The sequence below is a fragment of the Schistocerca piceifrons genome, chromosome 3, assembly GCF_021461385.2.
Source record: "Schistocerca piceifrons isolate TAMUIC-IGC-003096 chromosome 3, iqSchPice1.1, whole genome shotgun sequence".
Classification (NCBI taxonomy): domain Eukaryota; kingdom Metazoa; phylum Arthropoda; class Insecta; order Orthoptera; family Acrididae; genus Schistocerca; species Schistocerca piceifrons.
Window position 1 is genome coordinate 252,329,946 of NC_060140.1, and position 24,705 is coordinate 252,354,650.

A 24,705-nucleotide genomic window follows, 5' to 3' on the forward strand; every position below is an offset into this window, starting at 1 on the left:
CACTCGCACTGTTGTATAAGAGGATGGATGCATTGAACATGTGCGAATGGTTTGTTTATATTGGTGCGTATTCTGAAGCAGATTACAGGCAAAAGATAATAACATTTGCATTTGTGAACCTGAATTTCAATAGTACCCGACTGTCTTTACAAGGAAATTTCAGTACCTTAATTGATATAGTATCCATCAGATTTTGATGTTTCTCATTGTTCTTCAAAATACTGCAAATGTGCTGTTTGTACTAAATAGTTAGTACTGTTACTAAAGTGGGAAATAACTGCTATTAAAATATTGCTCAGGATGATTAATTAGGAGCAGAATCCATAGTGAAAATCATATTTCCAGTGTGGTTGTTGTATGAATCTGCATACAAGGTAAGTTGTATGTGAAGAAATAATGGGATTAAAGGTAACCACTTACTGTATAATTGAGGAGCTGACAGGAATGCTTTGAATCTTATTTGTTCCTTAGCTTCCGGGCAATATTCTTTTTGTGAGCTAACAGCCTAACAAAACAGACACATACAATTGCACATGCTACTTGTTTGTAGTGCCAAGTCAGGTAGGACACTGAGAGCTTAGCAATGGTATCTGCATTTATTTGCCTGTTGACTGTCCAGTGCCTCAGCTGTACAGTGAGTGGTTACCTTTGCTCCTTCCATATTTGTGTTTCATCCAGGACTTTCCAGTATTGAATTTATACCAAGAAAGATGATTCCTCCTCTAAAACAAATATTTGTAGAGTGAGGAAGCTAATAAATCAAAGTTCCAAAATTGGGCAGTTAGCATGTTTTGCTCAATAGTAAGGTACACATTGATGCCAATGGAGAACTGTACGATTAAAGAGGATACTCGTCCATTGTAGTGGTTTGTGACATTAACAAATGGTGCTGCTGCTATGGCCAGAGACAGCTGCACACTGAAGAGATCAAAGTGCCATGACATATCTGCCACCTTGTGAGTGGATGTTGAAGCTTTCAATGTGGGATGAAATGGGAAGAAGAAGTGAAAAAGGTAGCTGCTGCATAAGGATTGGTGGAAGTTCTACACTGCTGAAGTAAACAAAAGAAAAATGGCAAAACAAACATCATTAATGGTCATTATTATTAGTTACTATTACTATTTTTGCCAACATTTAAATAGTTTTATTACCTTCATGTCTTTAAAGTGTCATTTGAAGCTTTCATGTTAATTTACTGTTGTAGACATCTTGGAAGTAGTGGTTCATTATTTAAAGATAAGCCTGTAAGAACAAAAGTTATTTTCTTTATGAAATGTTGGTAATTTGTTGTCTGTTTGTTTGTTTAAGGTAAAGTGCAAATATAGTTCTAAAGAATTAGAGGGAATGAAGATGAAGCATTCGGAGATTTTTTTTTAAATGAGGCCAAAACCTTCAGAGAAGTTATTTGATGGAGACTGCTGCTAACTATGCCAATTGCAAGATGTAGCCATAGTGGATAATTATCAGAGTCACAGTCAATACACTGTAAGCTTTGTCCTAAATCGACAGGGAAATTTGAAAGGGTGTATAAAAACATTTCCCATAAAGCATTAAAAAGATTACCACAGTTGTGAACTGATATTTCAACATTCAAATATGATGTGTCTTCAAGACAGGAATATTGTGAGAGAAGAAAGCTATTACAACAGGTCTTGGTTAGAGAAGAAAGCTGTTACAACAGGGCGTAGTAAGCCAAAAAATACTGAACTCCAGACATGAATGTGAACAGTATGCTTCGAGCCTTCACAATGAAACAGCCCAACACTGAGATTACAGTCAAGTTTTACCACACTGTTTTGTGCAAGTACTTTTTTGGACTTTTGCTTTCAAAGGCTGCAGTTAGATATATGTATAATATTAGTGACTAAATGTAAAATTTGAGAAAAAATCACTCGCCAAAACTGCAAAAGCTGGACTGGAATTGCCCCACAGAGGAGTGGAGAAAGTTGTTAAAATCCTCAAGCCGCATCATTTATAATAAAATTCTTGATCTTTCAACAGCTATCCCCATTGTCATCATCATCATCATCATCATCATCATCATCATCATCTTCATCATGAGTAAACCAACAGCAAGCATTTAAGGCCATAAAAATTGGTTTTATAGGTAGCACCCTGCCAGGAGTGATCCCTACCAGGAATGTATAGACCTGCAGCATCTCATTTATAGACCCCAAATTTATAGACCTGCAGCATCTCGTGTATAGACCCAAAACGTGGTAGTATGTGTTAGTCTCCAGTTGTCTTCTTACAACATGGAGATTGTGACAGTTGGTATGTGGAGTGAGATGTGTGCAGTCACTAAAAATTAAGTGAATTTGTTTTTGGGTGTTTATCTTTACACTAATGAAACATTTGATGCTGTAGAACATAAGTTTCTTATCTCTGGACACGGCTTCTCTGCCTTAGATTGTCATTTTGCTCAGTTGAGAGACATGGAAATTTCTAAACTGCTGAATGTGGAAGGTATTGCCATTACTCCCTTGAACAATCTCCTACACAAAAGTTTGCATGTGGTAGGATAAAGCTGCTTCAGTTTTGACAGTGCCTCAAGAAAATATCTAGGCACGTTGAGGTTTACTGTCAGACTGACTACACAGCTGTATATCACAATAGAATATTGAAAGAGTAATTCATTACAAGAAAATCTCTAGTGACCTCCAACGGTGGAAGAGAGAGTTTATTATGAAATGAGAAGTCCTTTCCATTCTATGAGAGCAGAACTATTTTCATGCATGCTTTCTGTCATATACTTGATTGAAAGAAAGTAAAAGGACCTTTGTGCTATGCTTGGATTCTTTAGTGAAGAAAGCAAGGAATTTTTATCAACGTTATAAGTGCTTAGCAACTTATTTAAGAATAGGTCTTAGATCACGTTAGACAACTCAACATAGACATGCATCTTTTCTGTTTTCCAAAATTTGGTTCCCTCAAACAGTTGCTGAAACCAAAAATGTTAATCATTGTCAACAGTTAACAAAATAATAAAAAAAATGGTTTGAATTCTTACCACCATACAGTTGTTCTTGCTTTCCTTGAAACAAAAATGTTTTGGCAGGTAGATCAGTTACCTTCTGTACTCTACATTTGTTAATTGGGCAGTTGTACTATTTAAAGTTCAATGAAATATGTTAAAGATTCTCTTAAATCATGTATGTATGTACCATAAAGTTAATTTTGATTAGTAAGTTAGAGACTGGCCTTTGCAATGTGGTTTAGACTTAGACAGATTCCAAAACTCATTAATTTACAGTATAAATGCAGTTACACTGTGGTAATGTGAACTGAAGATTTCATGTTGAAAGATATTTGGATTAAGTAAACAATAAAGTGTCCACAATTATTTTGGCAGCTTGTGGGATGTAGAATGCAGCACATCCATACTCTACCATGGAATTTGAGAGTAATCTACTTGATGTAGATTTGCGAGTTCTATTTTAATTGTCAGTTGCAAATTCAATAATTGAGGTATGCTATTGTTCTAACCGGATGGGGTCTGTTGATTTAAACTTTTAATGTGCACTTTTGTAGATTGTTTGTCAAAATGTGACAAATTCATGCATTCACATAGTGAAGTGTATAAAAAAAAAAGTGGGGGGGGTGCACACACACACTCACACACACACACACACACACGTTGTTACATTTGGGAAAAAGAATTTTTATACAGTGGCGGCATATGCCACATGTGGGATGGTAGATATACTGGTATTGGTTTCAGTGTCATCAGCCAACAGGTAGCATAGTGTATAGCTGCCAGAGTGCCATCTGTGTCAATCCTTTAATAGGGAATGCTCGTAGCCAGATGGCTGTGTGGTGTGCAGACGTGTGAAGCAAGTAGGCAACAATGATACAGAGAGCACTCGTGCTCTTTACAGCAAGCTAAGCGAGTCTGAAAGGCATCAAAGTGTGCCCTTCAGAGTGGCAGGATAGTCCTTTGGGAGAATGGCCACACAAGTTGGATGTCCTGTGTTAGTTGTGCAATGATACTGGTATCAGTGGTCATGTGAACATTCTCACACCCATAGAGGATTTTCTGGACATCCGCAGTGTGATCGTACAGCTACCACAGCACAGATAAGAGGGCTTGCTAGCCCAGACATGTCTACATGAAATGAAATGCTGTGAACCAGTTATTAGCAGTGGGACTGTGGGCATGCATACCTCTAGCCCATCTTCCACTCATGCCACAGCATTGACCTGCATGGCTCGAGTGATGCCATTAGAGTATCACATGAACAATGGAATGGAGCGCCATAGTCTTTAGCGATGAAAGCAGATTCTACCTGCATGCAGGTGGTGGTCATTTGTGTGTTCAAAGTTGACCTGGTGAACACTGTCTCATAGAGTGGATTCACCCTAGATGCACTGACCTCACCCCAGGCCTTATGGTCTGGGGTGTGATGAACTACAACTATCATACACCTTTGATATTTCTGTATTGGATGCTGACAAGTGCTCAGTATGTGCAGAATGTTGTTAGACCAATTCTTTTGCTGTTCTTGCAACACGAAGGTGATGTGTTGTTCCAATAGGATAAAGCTTGCCCACACACTGCCCATGAAACGTGATGTGCAGTTAATAATGTGGGTGTTTCAGCATAGCTATCTGGTACCTCAGAACCAGTTGTGCTGTTGATCTGTAAATGTTATCCTTTCATGTACTCTGTGTGCACTGTTGCAGCAATAAATCCAGAGTGAACTGAAAACCTCTAAAGTGGTGTACAAATTTTGTTTTCAGAGTATGGTTTCTCTTCCAGCATGACTCCCCATCTGCCCCCATGTCATCAAACACCCCTTCTACACAGCATATTTTATTACAGAAGCACCTGGATTACTGAGCTTGTATATATTGATGCCCTGTTTATGCTTTTGGCTTTGTATGTATTACCACTAAAGAAATAATTATTCATCTAAAGATTGGTCTCTTCTCAGCCAATACAATTGGCACACACTGTTGAAATACGATGCCTGACAAAAGAAGTGAAGCAATCAGAAAACATGAGTGGATGTCAGTACAGCTCCATACTCTTGCATAAATTGGCAGGTATATAAATGATTAGAATTGCTATTGTGTGTGACAAAATGGCCACCAGAGTGCATTAGTGTTGTCACCTGGTCTGGTAGGGTATATATGGGGTGTGAATGGTGTCAGATGTTGAGAGATTACAGTGAAGGATCCAGAGATATATTGTGAGAGACAGAATTATCAACACTTGCCAGATTTTGAAAGGGGGCCTCATTGAATGTCTCTACATGGTATAGTATCCAGATTTGAGGGTCGTCAAGATGTGACAGGGGCCCAATGTAGGACTTCATGGGAACATGGGGGGGGGGGGGGGGGGGGCGGCATGAATACTCTTGCCAAGGTGCTGGTCAACCACATCTGACCACCACAGGGGAGTATCATCACATTGTGTACCAAGCACATTGTAATACTTTCACATGTGCAGTTGCCATCCAAGAGCAAATTATGTTCTCCATGCAGCATTGTGTCATCCCATGTAATTGTTTGGAGATTTAGCAGCAGCCTGTCAAGGGAACGAGTGTACCTTTTGTAGGCTAGTGTTAACAGCACAGTGCGTTTGGATTGCTGCCATTACCAGGAAGCATGGGCTGCTGATGAATGGCATCACATTGTGTTCAGCAATGAATCAAGATTGTGCACTATGCTGAAAGACTGTTGTTGGCAAGTAACGACCTCAATGGTGGTCCCATTCTTCCTATATTTTGGAGAGGCACAGCAATGTTACTTCTGTTATTGTTTGAGGAGCCATTGGGTGTGCCTTCAGGTCAAGGCTGGTAGTGATTGAAGGAATTCAGATGGCAGAGTGGTACCTCACAGACATCCTGTATTCTTATATCTTACTGCTTATGTGACAGTGTTGCATCGGTTTTTCAACAGACCATTGCCTGTCAATGCTTAGTGTGTGTCTGTATGAACTGTCTGAATAACGCTCGGGTACTCCCACGGTCAGAAATCTCCACAGAGCTGTCCCCAATAGAACATGCAGAACCAGATAAAATTTGGCTAGATGCCTTCCTAAGAGAGACTCCACTTCTTCCAAATTATGTAAGTGCAGACCTGATGAGACTTAAATTCAAAGAAATTGAGAGAGATGTACCAAATAAATTAATAAGTGATTAGCAATGTTTTACAGAAGCTCAAAATAAGTGTGGACTTCAATGTGAATTGCTTTTAATATTTCCACAGTGAAACTATGTCTTGAAATTACGCAGAAAATCCAGAGAGATTCTGGTCGTGTGTAAAGTACATCAGTGGCAAGATGCAGTCCGTATCTACACTGCGTGATAGCAGGATAATGTTATTGATGACAGTGCCACTAAAGCAGAGTAACTAAACACAGTTCATGAAATTCAATCATCAAAGAGGTTGAAGTAAATACTCCAGAATTTGAACTGAATATCTGCCAACATGAGTGTCTTAGCAGAGGTCCTCGGTGCTGTGAAGCAACTTAAATCCCATAACAGTGGCAAGCTTTCTGGTCAAGATTGTACACCAATTAGATTCCTTTCTGAGTGTAATGCCTCCATATTTAGCAGTCATACATTTGCTCAATAGAAGATCTGTACATGAAGACTGGACAGTAGCACAGGTCATACCAGTATTCAAGAAAGGAAAAAGGAGTAATCTGCTGAGTTGCGTACCTTCATCACTGATGTCAATCCACAGTAGCATTTTGGCACAAGTACTGTGTTCAAACATTACGATTTCAGACATGTCTGAAAGAACAGACACCATACATTTGAATTGCCTTGACAGCAAATAGTGATAGCTTCAGTGCAGTTACCCTCTTCATTTGAGCTCTTGTAGGAATCAGGTGAAGCTGCAATCAATGAAAATAATAGGCAGAGGACACTATGTATGTAGTGTGCAATATATGGGAATTTGGATTGGATGGAAAGAGTGCTTGCGTAGTCAAACTGATCAAGATAACTGCTCACGATAAGTTGGACATCTGGGATCAAGTCCTGGTTCAGCACAAATTTTCACTTGTCACCATTGGATTTATTTCCGTACCAGATTGCAGCTGATGAAAGAATTTCTCTTTCGTCATGTGTTATGAATTACCTAGAATAAAACTGCACACTGACACAGATTCAGAAAAATCATTTTTGTGAACTACAACCAGCTCTCTATATGCGAGGTAAGAATACTATTGACAGAGGATCTGAAACTGATCCCAGCTTTCTATAGTTCCAGAAAGTGTTTGATAACATTCCTAACAAGCAGCTACAAATTGTACTGTGTGCCTGTGGAGTATTGTCTCAGTTGCGCGACTGGATTTCTGATTTCTTGTCACAAAAGTCACAGTTTGTAGTAATTCATGGAAAATCATCGGTTAAAACAGAAGTGATATTTGGAATTTTCCAGGGAAGTGTTATATGCACTCTGCTGTTCCTAATCTATGCAAATGATCTAGAAAGCAACCTGAGCAGACCTCTTGGTCTTTCTGCAGATGGTGTTCTCTTTTATCATATAGTGAAGATCCAGATGATCAAAACCAATTGCTAAATTGTTCAGGCAAGGATTCAGACAAGATACCTATATTGTGTGAAGTGACAGATGACTAAATATTGAAAAGTATGAGGTCATACACATGAGTACTAAAAGGAGTTCGTTAGATTTCAGTTACACAATAAATCACACAAATCTAAAGGCTATATGTGATTGCAGGCTTTCTCAGTATATTTCAGCTATGAAATCTTCATGGGTTATCAGCCGAGTGGCATCGTCTTCTAGTCGCAATGTGTCAGTGGATTGCATATCCTTCAAATTTACCATGGAGATAGAGGAAAATGGAAGCCTGGACATCCTGGTTACTAGAAATGCAGAAGGTACTCTGGGACATTGGGTATATAGGAAGGAAACACATACGGACCTAAATCTCAACGCTAGGAGCTGTCACCATCCAGCGTAACGCAGCTCTGTACTTAACACCATGGTACACAGGGCGAGGTCGATTTGCGACAAGAACAACTTACTGAGTGAATTACAACATCTAAAGGAAACCTTCAGAAGAAACGGCTACAGTGAGAAACTAATAGGAAGCACTTTGAGGAACAATAAGAAGAGAGGAGGAGAGAGACCCGAAGAGGACGACACAAGAGGTTGTGCGTTCCTGTCGTATGCGGGACCACCAATGGTGAAGATCGCAAGAATCCGTAAGAAGCACCAACTGAAGACCGTCTTTCACGCAGCAAAGAAAATCAAGGATATTCTCGGATCGACCAAAGACCCAGTAGAACTAATGACAGCTGGTGTTTATAGAATTGGACGCAAATGTGGAATGCAATACATAGGGCAGACGCAATGTTGCATTATACAGCACCATACGGAACATATAAGAAATGTGCATCTTGGACAGGTTGACAAGTCCGCAGTGGCGGAACACAGCATCAACAAAAAGCATACCATTGAATTTGAAGAAACATAGAAGTTATGCAACACCAGCAGATTTTGGGATTCGGTGATAAAAGAAGTGGTTGAGATTCATCTGCATGAAAATTCAATTAATTGAGACAGTGGTTACCGTCTCAGTACAGCTTGGGATCCTGCAATTAGGAAAATTCGGCAAGAATGCTCCGGTCCGAAGGGGACTGCGGCCCATGCTGATATAAACAGACGCTGAGAAACGACGCACGCACGCGCATCGCCCCCCTCCCCCATCAATTTGACTAAATACTTAGGGATTACAGTTGTGAACAATTTGGATTGGGATGATCACATGAGGAATATGGGCTGTGTTTCATTGGCAGAACACTTAGAAGTGCAACAAATCTAATAAAGTGACTTCACTATGCTTGTCCATCCTGTTCTGGAGTACTGCTGTGCAGTGTAATAGGATAGGCAGAGAACACTGAAGAAGTTCAAAGAAAGGTATTATCGTGAAACAGGGAAGAGGGAGTAATGATATGATACACGAGTTGGGGTGGCAATCATTGAAACAAAGGTATTTTTTTCTTCCAGTGAGATCTTCTCAGGAAATTTCAGTCACAACTTCCTCCTCCAATTGTGAAAATATTTTGTGATGCCCCTCTCCATGGGGCGGAATGATCATCGTAACAAAATAATAGAAATGAATGCTTGGTCATAAATATTTAAGTGTAAATTTCCCTGCACTCCTTTCTAGAGTGGAACAATTGAGAAATAGTCGGAAGGTCGATTCAATGAATCCTCTGCAAGGCACGTAAGTGTGAATGGCAGAGCAGTCACATAGAGGTAAATGTGAGACCAGCTTAGATGTAAACTCTGTCCTAGTGCCAGTATATTGCATACCAAGGCCAGTTTATTTCAAGAGAGTAATACAACTTTTCAGCCCCCTTCACAACTGAAGCAGTTTGTGTGTCCAGGCAGTGTCATACTGATAAGTGGGCTCATACTGCCAATTTTTTTACTCATTTGACTCTATTTTGTAATCACTGAAATATCACATACCATGTCAACCTGCAAAGTCTCATTTCATTTGCTGCTCCTATTCTGGATGCTTCGCTTTTGTTGTCAGGCAGTGTAGTTTAGTGTAGATTGTACCTTGTACTACTGACCACACTGTTTGAGATGTCCAAGCTATGAATTTTTGACAAAATGTAATCATAAGGTAATTATATCCTATATTTTCAAATAGTAGATTTTTTGCTCAGCAATCTTGTAATTGGTCCATTGTTTGAAAATATATTATCAGTTTGAAATGAAATTTCCAAGAAGACTAATATTTCTCATATACTTACTACTGAGGGAGGTGGCATAGTGGTTAATACACTGGTCTCACATTCTGGAGGACAATGATTCATATCTCCATCTTTTCCTAAATCTTTTAGGTCAATTGCCGGGATGGTCCCTTTTAAAGGAGCATGGCTGATTTCCTTTCCCACCCTTTCCTAATCTGAACTTGTACTCCACCTCTAATTACCTCATCATTCCTTCCTATCTTCATTTTTGTGTACACTAGTAGATTTTTAGTTGCACGTGCCACATCAGTCCTTCATAATTTCTCTCAAATATATTCACTGCATTGTCGATCATTTTAACTACAAATGTTCATATGCCATATGTAAGTAGTAATTTAAAATAATCTGATTTGCTAGTAGAATAATATGCAAATATTCATGTTTAGTATATAAATAATGTGCATGTCAGATAGTTCTTTATACCAGGTGTCAGCTGTTTTATTTATTTACTCCTGTCAGTGCAGGTTTCTGACCATCATTGATCTCAACTCCACTATAACCTATATCTTCTGATTTTGCAGTGCCAGTAAAAATATTTGAAAGTTCTAGCTTCTCTATGCTAAATTTCTGCATTCTCTATATTCCAGCTATGTCCCTCTGATTCTTTGTCAAATACAAAATCACTATCTTATAATACATTGTCAGTATCCCCTCCCCTCACATTTTGTCTGCATTCTTATCCTGTTTTAGTTGTTTTCCCACCACTCAAACAATGCTCATCACAGGCAACTAATAACAAGAAAACAAAATTGGACACAGAAAAATGTTTCCTGAGACTTCAACAATTGGTTGTATTGACATGTGTGCACAGTTACAAAACTGGACCAATTATATGCACGTGCATTCACATGTTTATAACTGTTAGCTTGAAGTTTACAAATGAATTGGTTTTGGTATGTTCCATTTCGTGCACAATCTGTCGCCCAATTGATATGTGGGCACTGTTCTGTGAAGTTATTCGCTGTAGTGCACATGCTATGCAATAGACCTTGACGTGAGACTTCACTTTTTGCAGTGAGTGGATGCAGAAAGATAGCTATGGTCTACTCAGTCTACTAAAATGATGTAATCAGTTTTGCGATAACTCTTCTGTATTATAATCACAATGTTTCCTCTACACAATTTTATTTCCGATTGTGGGTGATACAGATCTCACGCAAACAAAGCATAACATGTATTGCTGTAGTGATTTGACATTACAGAACGACAGTTCCCTTCTATAATCATAAGCTATTCTAGCATTCACATTATCACCTGTGCCCTTTTCTCCACTAACCCACAATGTCAAAGCCTAACCCAGCCCTCCACAGCATGTGGAGACCCTCAGTCGCTGTTGCACCCTTGTGATGTTCTGAGCTGACACCTTTTACACCAAGTATGCACATATGGAAAACCAGAGCACGCAGAGTGGGATGTTCCACACTTAACAATTGCCTAAATGATGCCTCCAGTTTCCACAAACATCTTCCATTGATCTAAGTCATTATAAGTGGAACATGGTATTCCACAGAATTGACATGCTGTACCACAGGTGCCTGCACTGAGATGAAAGGTGTTGTGTAAGCCATCTTGCTTGACTGATTATAGACACCTCATAACATTAAAAATTGTTCTTCAGATAAGTTTTAACATTCATCCAATTATTATTATTATTATTATTATTATTATTATTATTATTATTATTATTATTATCATCATCATCATCATTGTCATCATCATCATCATCATCAGCAGCAGCAGCAGCAGCCGCACTTAAGGTCGCTTGAGACCAAACCTCTTGTTATTTCCTCAAGCAACCAAAGCATGTATAATCATATTTCTTTTCTTTAGATCTTGTAATTAATGAATATTAGGTTTCCGGGAATAAACTTGACAGTTATCACATACGCCTTCTCTACTGATTTATCTGTACACATTACAAAAGTTACCATCACATTTACTACTCTTTTTTTAAGAATTCCTTAATTCATTATTTCTTACATACACTTTCTTTTTTGAAACTTGTGCAGCTTAGCTCTCCATTTTGTATTTTTATTTTAGAAAAATATTTATCACATAATTTAGCTTGCTTAAGTAAGAATGTGTGTATTTAATCACCTCATTTGACACTTCACACTCTTCATTCAAAATACTGGTGTATGTATGTTGAACCATACTGTTGTTCATTACATGTTATAATCTAATAACTGACTTTCCGATTTTCCATTTATTGGTCGATTTGTATTGGATTTCCCATTGTACAGTCAGGCAGTTGTTTTATACACACACTGTTTCCATTTAATAGACAAGAACGTGAGCAATATTTGTGCTGTTTGATCAGGCTATATCATTATTACAGTACTCTTACTTGTAGGTAACTGTATTTACTTTGTATTTAATTCATTGTTAACAACAGCAAAAGTTTCTCAAATTTATTGAGATAAATAATGTTTTGGGTCATCTTTACCATAAGAAGTTCCATACTGATATTTTAATGTACACTACGCTCAATAGTTTGAAATCTCAAATCACTGGTAGGTCCAACATGTATGTAAATGTAAATGCAAAGAATCCTCAGTGCCCAGATAAATCTATTAGCCTTAAACTATGAGGGGTATTCAATAAGTAATTCCACACTTCTTCTTCTTCTTTTTTTTCTGGTTTTGGGTGAAAGAAGGTGGAATTTTTTCTGAGACGTTATTGAATATTCCCCCTTCAGCCCCTATAGTTCCATGGAGTTCTGATAGGTAGTGGCACTATACGTAGCCTTCAAAGTGGTGTCTGTAATAGAGGTGCATTCCAAGCAGAGAGCTGTATTGAGTTTCTTTTGGCAGAGAACCTGAGCATCACAGATATTCATAGGTGCTTGCAGAATGTCTACAGAGATCTGGCAGTGATCAAAAGCACAGGGAGTCATTGGTTGAAGCGTCTGTTGTATTCACAATGTGGTCGTGCAAACTTGTCCAATCTCCTCCATGCCAACCTATAGTGTCGGGACATGAGGACACACTCATTTCAGGTGATCAATGAATCACAATCAAACACCTCACTCTACAACTGGAGGTCTCTGTTGATACTGCTGATACATTTGTCCACCAATTGGGATACCCAAAGGCGTGTGCCTGTTGAGCCCCTCCCCGCCTAACAGATGACATAAAGAGCAGTGAAGGACCATCCATGCAGAGTCGCTTGTGTGTTATGAGCCTGACCATGACAAGTTTGTGTCGAACATTACCACAAGTAATGAAACATGGGATCATCACTTCGAACTAGGAACAAAAAGGCAACCCATGGAGTGACATCATACCATCTCTTCTCTGAAGAAAATGTTCAAAGCTGCACCCCCAGCTAGTAAAATCATGGTGACGGTCTTCTGGAACTCTGAAGAGGTTATTCTGTTTAATGTTCTCCCACATGGTGCAACAATCAACTCTGAAGTGAATTGTACTACCCACAGGAAATTGAAGAAATGAGTTCAGAGTGTTTGTTGGCACAAAAATGCAAATGAACTTCTCCATGACAATGAAAGGCCTCACAAAAGTCTATGCACCTGAGAGGAGCTTACAAAACTTCATTTTCTCATCCACCCTACAGTGCGTATCTCACGCTTTCTGACTTCCATATGTTTGGGCCAATGAAGGACGCACTCCATGGGAAGCAGTATGTGGATGATGTAGAAGTTATTGATGCAACAAGATGGCTCTGACATCAACTAGTAGGGTGGAACCATAGAAGCCCTACTAGTAAAGTGGTGTAAGGCCATTGTATTACGTGGAGATTGTGTGGAAAAATAGGGTTTTGTAGCCAAAAGAATGGGGAATAATATGATGTATTGGAATACTGAATAAAACTAACCTGATTTTAAAAAAAGAAAGAAGTTGTATTACTAATGGCCACCCCTCGTGTTTTGGAGAACACTTTGACAATGAGATTGACAGTTACTCTACAGTTTCCTACCAATATACAAGTTGCTGTTACAGCTTCTTTTATGGGTAGATACTGTGTAAATACCTTTTCATTTTTCAATGTATGTGTCCATTTATCAATCACTTTATTTATTATTATTATTTATTTTTTGCAATAGTTTCATATCATTCTATCTATGGATTCACCTGACCAAGGATTAGACCATGGCTTCCCTGGGTTCACCTATCCTCCTCCTCCCCAATACTGAAATAAAGTTAGGTACATCCCATCTGAAATATTTAACACGATGCACAGCCTCTGGCCCTTTTCTTTATATATCCCAGTGACGAATTTTCTGTATAGCACATAACCTCATCCGTTTCTTCCAAACATATGTTTGCTGACTCCATCTTTTTGTAACTTTTTTATGTATGCTTCTTGCAAGGTCATAACTTATGTACGGTCTATTAAATTATCTTATAATAAGCCCTGCTTTCATGTTACTTCGCTGTCCATTTTGCCACTTGTTACTAATAACATTCCTGCACACACCTACAGATATATTTCACCTTCCAATAAATACTTGTCATTGACTGCCTACCAGGGACCTATTCACTGCAACTTGATTATAAGGTTTATCTTCATTCTTTATTATCAAAGTGGTTGCCTTCCACCCACATCAAAAACCATTAGAAAAGTGCAGTTCCACAATGGCAACCAACATCTCAAACATACTTTTTCTTCATTTCTTTGGGCAAATATTCACAATATATAACAAAATGTAACTTTTTGAGTTCTGTTAAGAATAAGTCAAAATTTGCTCTTAATCTGTATTTAATATTTTCAGTATTGTATAAGATAAGAAATATCTACTTAATAACTCATCCCCCCCCCCTCCCTCCTTTCCTCTCATATGTTAGCATGTTGTACTCCACTTAGGGAATTGTTTCCTTCCCCATAAGCTTCCCCCCCGTTTAGTTGATGTTAACATGCATTTTAACATCAGCATATTGTCTGTCTTACTTAACAGTGTTTGTATTTGGTCATCGTACATTGGTATCATATTTTACAGACTATAAGATGCTACAGTCTGTAAGACACACCTTATTTTTTAAGCACTAACATTGTCTTCCAGGTTTGGCCATTTTGCATTCGGTCTTCTGTCTGCACATTTAGTCTTCGTAATTTTTTTTAGTTCTTTACTAGCCCACCAATTGCGATTGGTTTTTTCTGTTGGTGGAGGGCCGAAATGCCACTGTGCTGCTCTGTTTCCACGTTCTTCTGCATATGCTTTGCTATTGTATATGAATAACTTTTATTTTTTTCCATTGCAAAACTAGCTACTAACAAAAGTATTATACTGTTACCAATAACAGAAATCACTTTCAGTTCAAGTTCCCTGACACTGTAGACTGCCGGGATGCACCCTATGCTAGACAGTGTTCTGGGGTTGTGATGGCATGGCAGGAGGGAGACATTTTTAGCAAGCTTGTGAATCCCCGCAACTCATTTTTGTCATTTTGGTGCACTAGTGCTGCCAGTTGAATCAAATGTTACAAGATAGAGACAGGTTTCCTGCAGCATTGAATATATGGACATTTTTAAGACTGGCGGGAATTTTAAATCAAACACTGGACATTTTTATATTAATTTTGAGCATAAGAGGCATCTAAATTTTTGAGGAAATTTTTTGAAGCAAAAAGTGGGTCTTATAATCCATAAAATATGTTAAGCTGTAAGTACCACTTTTTGGTTTGCGGAAGAGGAGGGCTTAAGAGAAATAAATGTATGAATGTGGAAAGAGGGATGATAGAATAGATATTCCCATTGGTGAAGTATGAAAGGAAAGTCAAGAATAGGTTTGTTAGGATGCAATAGAGAAAACACTAAGAGTCCCAAAGATAGACTCCCACCCTGATGAATTCTTTGCCAAGACACTGCTGGATGAAAAATATTTGACATACACTCCAGAACAGTCTTCTCATGGTTTCACCCATACAGACTGTGAAAATTTATCCTATGATTAGCACAAAGCTTTGAAGTAGCAACACATTCGTAATTCTTTATTTTTATTTATTTATAAATCTAGTACAGTGAGACATTCACATGGATATAGGACATGTCAGATGATTGCAAATTATACAAAAGGAACACACAAAAAACCCTCTTGCAAGAGGAGATATAGGTATAAGACAAAATACACGTTACTAGGTATGGACAAAAATTACACTTAAAAAAAGTTAAAATAAAGGTAGATCTTAATAGCTACATAAAAGACATAGAACTGTTAACAATGGTTCCAACTATCATAGTGCATAAGAGTACATCAGATCTGATTAAAAGAAAAAATCGATTAGAGTTAACAAAATTGAAATATTCTTCAGTCAAATAAAAGGAATTATCTATTAGATAATGTTTGAACTGTTGTTCAAATTTGAAGAGATTGTGGACAAGTGATTTCAGTGATGGGAGAGCACTGTACACCTTGCAGTTCATCTAATGGGCTCCTTTTTGCACAACACTAAGGTTTTTTAATTCATGGTGGAGGTCCATCTTCCTCCTGGTATTGTGGGTATGATATGAATAATTGGTTTTGTTTCTCATTTTAACCATTGAAACATAACAGGGAGTGTATATAGTGACGTGCAGTTGTTAGTATCTGTAATCTTCGAAAAAGGTTTCTACAAGAATATCTAGACTGGACTCCACTCATTATCTTAATAACTCTCTTTTGGGAAATGACTATTTTTTGGAAAGTGGCTGATTACCCCAGAAAACTATGCCATACAACAATAGTGCATGAAAGTAACTAAAACAGTTTTTGTGGTGTCTCGGTCACAGACAGTGGAAATAATATGAATGGCAAATGTTGCTGAGATCAGTTTTTTGAGAAGTTATATGTTCAGACCTTTTTAGATCGCTGTCATTGCGTACACCCAGGAAGTTGGGTGACTCAACTTGTAGTAAATCACTGCCATTACATTTAATATGTAATTGATCCTTCACATTTTTACTTACTTGAAAATGAACAAACTGGATCTTGCTAATATTTAGTGATAAGCCATTATTTTCAAACCAATTGAGTACTTCATTAAAGACAATATTGGCCAATTCCTTAAGATTGTGATCAGGAGTTTTGTTGATGAGAACTGAGGTGACATCAGTAAAACGAGTTTTAAAGCTACTAGGCAAGGGAAGGAAGAGAAGGGGGCCAAGTACAGAGCCCTGAGGAGCAGCACAGCCAATAGAGCCCCAGCTAGATGAAACAGACTGCCCCTCATAATCATTCAACATGACCTTCAGCTTTCTTCTAGTCGGGTAGGATTTAATCCACGAGCCAGGTAATCAACTTATACCATACTATTCAGCCTTTGCCTAGAGGATTTCATGGTTAACACTATCAAAGGCCTTAGAAAGGTCACAGAAGATACCAACAGGAGATAATTTATTATTAAAAGACTAAGATTTGATAGGTGAAGGAGGAAATAGCTTGTTGTGTTGATATACCCTGTTGAAATCTCTACTGGCTACTGTTTAATAACTTATAATGAATGAGGTGGTCAATAAGTATTTTGTGAACCAATTTCTCAATTCTTTTAAATAAGGTTGTTAAAAGGGAGCTAGGCCGATAGTTGGTAATGTCAGTTTTATCACTATTTAAAAAAAAAAAAAAAAAAAAAAAAAAAAAAGAGGTGTTTGACATAGCATACTTTGTCTCTCGGGAACATCCTGGATTCATTGAATATATGGTGCAGTACTTTATTATTGACTTATAGCATTTCTTCAGTAATCTTGAAGTGATACCATCAATGCCAACAGAATTGTTGCTTTTAATCTCACTAATTATATTCTCATTTTCATGTACTGTGACAGGAGACATTTTAATCTGATTGGTTTTTTTATTAATAGGTTTTTGAAGGGGTAACATGACTTCATTAACAGAATTTTTTTTTCCAGTTTGGGCTGCTGATGCCAAAAAGCGGTTGTTAAAAATGTTGGTAATTATTTCAACATTTTCATGAATGGTATCATTTGTTTTAATTTCTATGATGTTTTCTGCAGCAGGAATTTTACCTTTTTCCCTTTTTATTATGCCCCATATGATTTTAATTCTATTATTAGAGAGATCAATTTCTGATTTTATAGAAATACTTTTTGGTCTTCTTAGAACTTTTTTAAGAGTAGAGCAGTATAGTTTGTAATGTTTTTCCTTTTCTGGGCTATAATTAGATTTGAGTGAGGCATACAGATTCCTTTTCCCTTTTGATGCCAAAGTTAACAAGTTTTTCTTAGAATAGGTTTCATATTTGAATTTGGCAGTCCTTTTAGGAAAGGCTGCTTTGAATAGGCAGACAAAATCATTCAGAAAAGCATTATACTTGTCATTAACATTGACAAAGAATTCAAACTGGTCCCAGTCAGCTTCTTGTGGGGAATTACAGGAGGTATTGATAGATTGTGTGTTAATTACCCTGAAAGTTTTATGGAGGAAGTGTTCTTACTAAGAGGGCTAACAACTTCAATTGAAAGTAGCTGACCATAATGACCTGAGAGCCCATTTAATATACGTTTTGCAGTTGTGTTTAGATTTCTGCTTCTGTCTGAGAAGATGTTGTCCATTCAACTCATGGAATTAGCTGTGACTCTAGTGGAAAAATCCACCAGTGCTGTTAAACTAAAGGAGTTCATTAAATGTGACATGTCATTTCTTCTCATGTTACCATTAAGAAAATCAACATTAATAGTCACCTAAAATTATATCATCTTTCATTTTTGCAAAGAAATGAGTTAACAGAGATTCTAACTGTTTCAGAAAAATACAAATTTTGCCCATAGGAGCGCTGTAAAATGAGAGGACAGTAATTTCAGAAAAGTCAGTATGCGTTACAACTCCACAGACCTCACAAAGTTGATCACTACTGTATTCACTAAAGTCTAAAAGCTATTTTGTTCTTAACATAAATTTTCATTCCACCTTTATTTAAAGAATGTCTACAATAATGTCAAGCAGTCATCATTATAAGTATGCCTATCTGTTGTCACTATCTCCACAAGCTGCCACTGGGTTATGGTAGGCAACCTCCCAGATAAAAAAAAAAGCATACAAACCTAACCAGAATGCATTATAGTATAAAAAAAGTACAAAATTCTTATTATGTAACATACATAATACATCATCTATATTCAGCAACTTCATATACCACATCCGTTACAGGGTTCTGTTTATGTTGTCATACTTGTTTATTTTACCTATGAGAGAACTATGGTAAGTCTCTCTGTAATAGGATGCTGGCAATCTGGGTATTGTTCTGCCACTAAAATTAGGATAGAGCTACAGAAGATAAGTTTAAATTAAAGACAACAAGATAGAAAGAGTAGAAGAAACTGTTCAAGAGAAAATGAAATGTGGAATACTGAAACACCTAACTCAGACATGCAGTGAATCTTAAAAGATTGCAGATTTTCCTGGGGGTATGGATTACTTTAACATGTCAGTATTGTGTAATTCCTTTTCTTGACCAGTCTCCATTCGTGTCAAGAATGCTGCATTTGGATTTTGTATGCCTAGGGCCTTGAAGGGTCTTCTGTAGTATGGAAACCAGGTTAGTAGTTATTTATACCAGCCACCTGATTCTGCTGTCATAGTTCTAGAGTCATTCAAAGAAAGTTCGTTAAATACCCAAATCATGCAATACTAGTTGGAGGCAACTTTAACCTGCTGAGATTGAGTATAGACTATGGGTTCATTTTGGGGGGGTACAGACACAGTCATGTGAAATACTTTTGAAAGTGTTTTCTGAAAATTGTCTTGAGCAGCTAACTCGGCAGCCCACATGCAATGGAAATATCTTAGAGCTTGTAGCTATAAATAGGCTGGACCTTATCAACAATATTGGTATAGAAACAGGGATTAGTAGTCATGATGTCATTATAGCAACTATGATTAAGAAAGTTAATAAATCAGTTAAGAAGGCCATGAAAGTGTTTCTTCTAGGTAGAGGAGATAAGCAGTTAGTATCATCTCACTTAGATGGTAAATTGGCATCACCTAGTTCCAGTAAGATTGGTATAGAGGAATTATGGGCAAAGTTTAAGCAGATTGTTAATCGTGGTTGGAGAGTTATGTGCCTAGTAACTGGATAAAGGATTGAAAATACCCATCATGGTTTAATAATGAAATTCGGCAAATGTTAAGGAAGCAGAGGCTGTTGCATTCTCGGTTCAAAAATTATGGGCAAAGTTTAAGCAGATTGTTAATCGTGGTTGGAGAGTTATGTGCCTAGTAACTGGATAAAGGATTGAAAATACCCACCATGGTTTAATAATGAAATTCGGCAAATGTTAAGGAAGCAGAGGCTGTTGCATTCTCGGTTCAAAAATTATGGGCAAAGTTTAAGCAGATTGTTAATCGTGGTTGAAGAGTTATGTGCCTAGTAACTGGATAAAGGATTGAAAAGACCCACCATGGTTTAATAATGAAATTCGGCAAATGTTGAGGAAGCAGAGGCTGTTGCATTCTCGGTTCAAAAGGGAACGCACAGATGACATCAGACAAAGGTTAGTAGAGACTTGTGCATCTGTGAAAAGATCTATGTGGGAAGTATACAACAACTGCCACCGTCATACCTTAGCAAAAGTTCTGGCTGAGAATCCAAGAAAATTCTGCTCTTACGTAAAATTGCTGAGTGGGTCTGAGGCCTTCATTCAGTCCCTTATTGACCAGTCTAATGTGGCAGTTCAAGGTGGCAAAATGAAAGCCGAAGTTTTAAATTTCTCGTTCAAGAAATCATTCACACAGAAGAATCGTACAAATGTACTGTCATTTGACCATCGGACAGACTCCTATATGGACGATGTAGTAATAAGCATCCCTGGCATAGAGAAACAACTTGAATGTCTCACTCAGCACAAAGTCTCACATGACTGGAAAAAAAGTGCAGTTGACTCCAGTATATAAGTAGGGTAAAATTGCAGACCAGTATCCCTAACTTAGGTTTACTGCAGAATCCTGTTGTTCTCTGTATACATAAATGATTTGGCAGACAGGGTGGGCAGCAGTCTGTGGTTGTTTGCTGATGATGCCATGGTGTACGATAAGTTGCCATTGTTGAGTGACTGTAGGAGATACAGGATGACTTAGACAAAATTTCCAGTTGGTGTGATGAATGGCAGCTAGCTGTAAATGTGGAAAAATTAAGTTAATGCAGATGAGTACGAAGAACAAACCTGTAGTGTTTTGATACAGTATTACTAGCGTCCTGGTTGACAGTATCAACTCTTTCAAATATCTATGTGAGCTGTTGCAATGTGATATGAGGTGGAATGAGCATGCACATCCTCTCAAATGAGAACTGTGTTAGGGAAGGCAAAGGGTCGACTTTGGTTTATTGAGAGAATTTTAGAAAGAGTGGTTCATCTGTAAAGGAGTTTGCATCTATGACCCTGGTGTGACTTACTCTGAGTACTGCTCAAGCGTCTGGGATCTGTACAAGGTCGGATTGAAGAAAGACATTGAAGCAATTCAGAGGCAGCCTGCTAGATTTGTTGCTGGTAGGTTTGAACAAAGTGAAAGTGTCACGGGGATGCTTCGGGAACTCAAATGGAAATCTCTGGAAGAAAGATGACATTCTTTTCAAGAAACACTATTGAGAAAGTTTAGAGAACCAGCATCTGAAGCTGACTGCTAAACAGTTCTACTGCTACCAGCATACACTTCGCATAAGGACCATGAAGATAAGACAGACTGTCCTGAAAAAGAAATCAGAATGGAACAGGTCAGTAACACACAGTGTTGTGCAAAATTTAAGGACAAAGGTAGCTTTCACATGATGTGCCGCTGCCAAGTGACATAATCGATGAAACTTGGACCATACATAGAAAGAACTGCTGCAGTGTAGTACAGAAGGTAACTCAAGGAAGTATGCAATGCGACAAACGGAATTTACGTTTCTATTCAAAGACATTATGATTCTCTATGGTCCCCTAGAAGTTACAAAAGGTGGACTTGGTTCTTAATAGGGTTGTGATCACCACGAATGGTACTGCATGCTCTGCATTGCGTTCCCTTGCTGACCATGAGGTTGGTAAGTCCTTGTGGTAGAGCCTTCCATTCCTTCATCAGCATTGTTGACAATACTGGATGGTTGTTGGTGCATGTGGACATACTACAGTACATCTCCCCACCACATACCACATGTGTTCAATGGGATTCAGGTCAGACAATGGGCAGGCCAGTCCATCTACCAAATATACTCTCATTCTGACGGTTCCTCCACCTGCACTGTTTGATGCATATGAGCAAGGAGTACAGTGTCAATAACACTGACCAGCGACCATACCATCTTCAAAGATTTGGGTGTCAGTATGCCCATACAACGTTATATCTCACCACACCATATCATCTGGACCAATACAACAGTCATGTTTGACACTGTTCCTGGGTTCATTACATGTTCTCACTTCTCACTTTTTGATGGAATGTCCAGTATTTTTGATTATGATCTTTTTGGTGGTCCAGATGTTACAGTGTGGTGAGTTGTAATATGGTGTGGGTGCACTGACCTGCAAATCTTTGAACATGGCACACCCACTGGTTACCGTCATTATGACACTACACACCTTTTCCAAGTGTATCTTTTCAGGGATGCATTCACCTTGCCTTCATTTTTATGGGAGACACTGCATGGTTGCATAGAACAGCATAGATGGAGGAGGCCCTGGAATGAGAGGATATTTGGCAAATGAACTCCCAACTTAAATCCCACTGAGCACACGTGGAATGAGTTGAGGAGATATATAGCAGCACATCCAACATGCACCAACAACCATCCAGCAGTTGCCATCCTCACTGGTGGAAGAATGGGATTCCCTAGCACAAGAATTCCTCGCCAACCTTGTTGTTAGCAAGAGAGCACATTGCAGAGCATGCATTGCCATCCTTAGTGAGCACACACTGTATTAAGAACCATGTCCCATCTTTTGTAATGCCCAGGAGACCATCATAAATCACTTTGAGTTCAGTTAAATCTGTCTTTGACTAAAAGTATCATTTCTGTTTGTCTTATTGTGTATTTCTTCAGTTATCCTCTGTACTATATGGACACCTAGGTTCAGAGGTCATCCTTGGCTCTTACTAACAGCAGGATGGTTTTGCGAAGACAGCTAGCCTCATCTGTGTGGTGGAAACTGAGCTATTATTCTGCAGCATCATTGCCAGAACAGATCATGATCCTCTAGTTTGGAGCCTAATGGAAGGCTTAAACCAGGGGCTCAAACAATTCTGCAACAATCTCGGATATGTGTTCCTTGACCTCCTCCTCCTCCTCCTCCTCCTCCTCCTCCTCCTCCTCCTCTTTATAGGTGAGACATGCACTATGTGTAGGATCGGCTACTAGAGTAGCGGAATGCATGTAGCATGCTTATGTGGGTTTTTTGGGACAGAGAAACCCCTCAAGATGCTTGATAAGATGCGTTTGGATGCTGGGCAGGGCAGCATTTCTCATAGCCGATCGGAGAAAGAAAATGTTAATGTATGTAGTATTAGTTAACTGCAGAAGTGCCTATGGAAATTTCCTAGGACTAGCCTCACTTATAAACCATAACAGTGTCCACATAGTTCTAGGTAAGGAAAGTGAACTGAAACCAGGTATCAATAGCAATGAAATTGTACTTTGTGACTGGAATGTATATCACAAAGCTAGGTTGAATGTTTGTGATGGTGATGTGTTTGTATCCAAAGAAACTACTACAATATCTAGTGAGATTAATAAAGATACTTAATGTGAAATAATTTGAGTGAAGACAAGTGTTAAAGGTGCATCAAACACGGCCATCAGTTGCTTTTATAGACCCCTCACCTCAGGAGTAGTAGTGGTGGAACATTTGAGGGAAAATTTGGAGAATATTTCACATAAATTTGCTGATCAGTTTGTAGTATTAAGTGGAGATTTCAACTTACCATCAACAGACTGTGACACTCAAATATCAGGCTGTATATTTGGGACAGGGAACATGTGGAATTGTTTAAAATGTCTGATCTGTAAATTACCATAAGCAGTTAATCAGAGAACTGACTCATGAAGGCAACATCTTAAATCTGATGGTGACAAACAGGCCCAAACTTTTTAAATCATTGTAGAACAGGGAATTAGTGATTATAATGCCATTGCAGCATCACTGAATATGGCTGTAACTAAGGATACAAAGAAAAGTAGGAAGATGTTTCTCTTATCAAGTGCGACAAGATTCAGATTTCAGATTACCTAAGCAGTTGGCGTGAAAATTTCAGTGGACAAAGTTAAAGAGCATTCTACAATACACTTTGGAGACAGGCATGTGCTGAACAAACTCATGAGGGATGGAAAATAATCACCCTGGTTCGATAGCCAAATTAGAAAGCCAAGTTAGAGAGCTTCATTGCAAATTTAAACATAGCTAAAGCATCATAGACAAATGAAAACAAAATGAAGCCAATGTCGGAATAAGGAGAGCCACGTGTGAAATGTTCAGTGAATTCAAAAGTAAAATTCTGTCTACCAACTTGACACAAAACTGTAAAACGTTTTGGTATTATGTTAAATCAGAAAACAGATTGAAGCCATCTGTCCTGACACTCTGTGATCATACCTGCATTGAAACAGAGGATGGAAAGGAAAGGCCAGAATACTAAACACCTTTTCTTCTGAAACAATTTCACAGAGGAATCTCACACTGTAGTTCCTCCTTTAAATCATCACACTAATGACAAAAAGGCTGATATCAAAATAAGTGACCATGGGATGGAAAAGAAACTGAAATTGCACAACAGAGGAAAGTCCCCTAGATCTGATGGGATACCAGTACAAGTCTGCATAGGGTGCACAACAGAATTTGCACCCCCTTCAAGCAGGAGGCTACTGTAGGTCTCTAGGAGTGAAGTGTTCTCAATGATTGATGCACAAAACTATATGTCTATTTCTTTGACATCAGTCTCTTGTAGACTTTTGGAACATATTTATGCTCATGTATTACAACATTTCTTTAGACCAAAAATCTCTTCGGTAGGATTCAACATGGGTCCTGAAAACAAAGA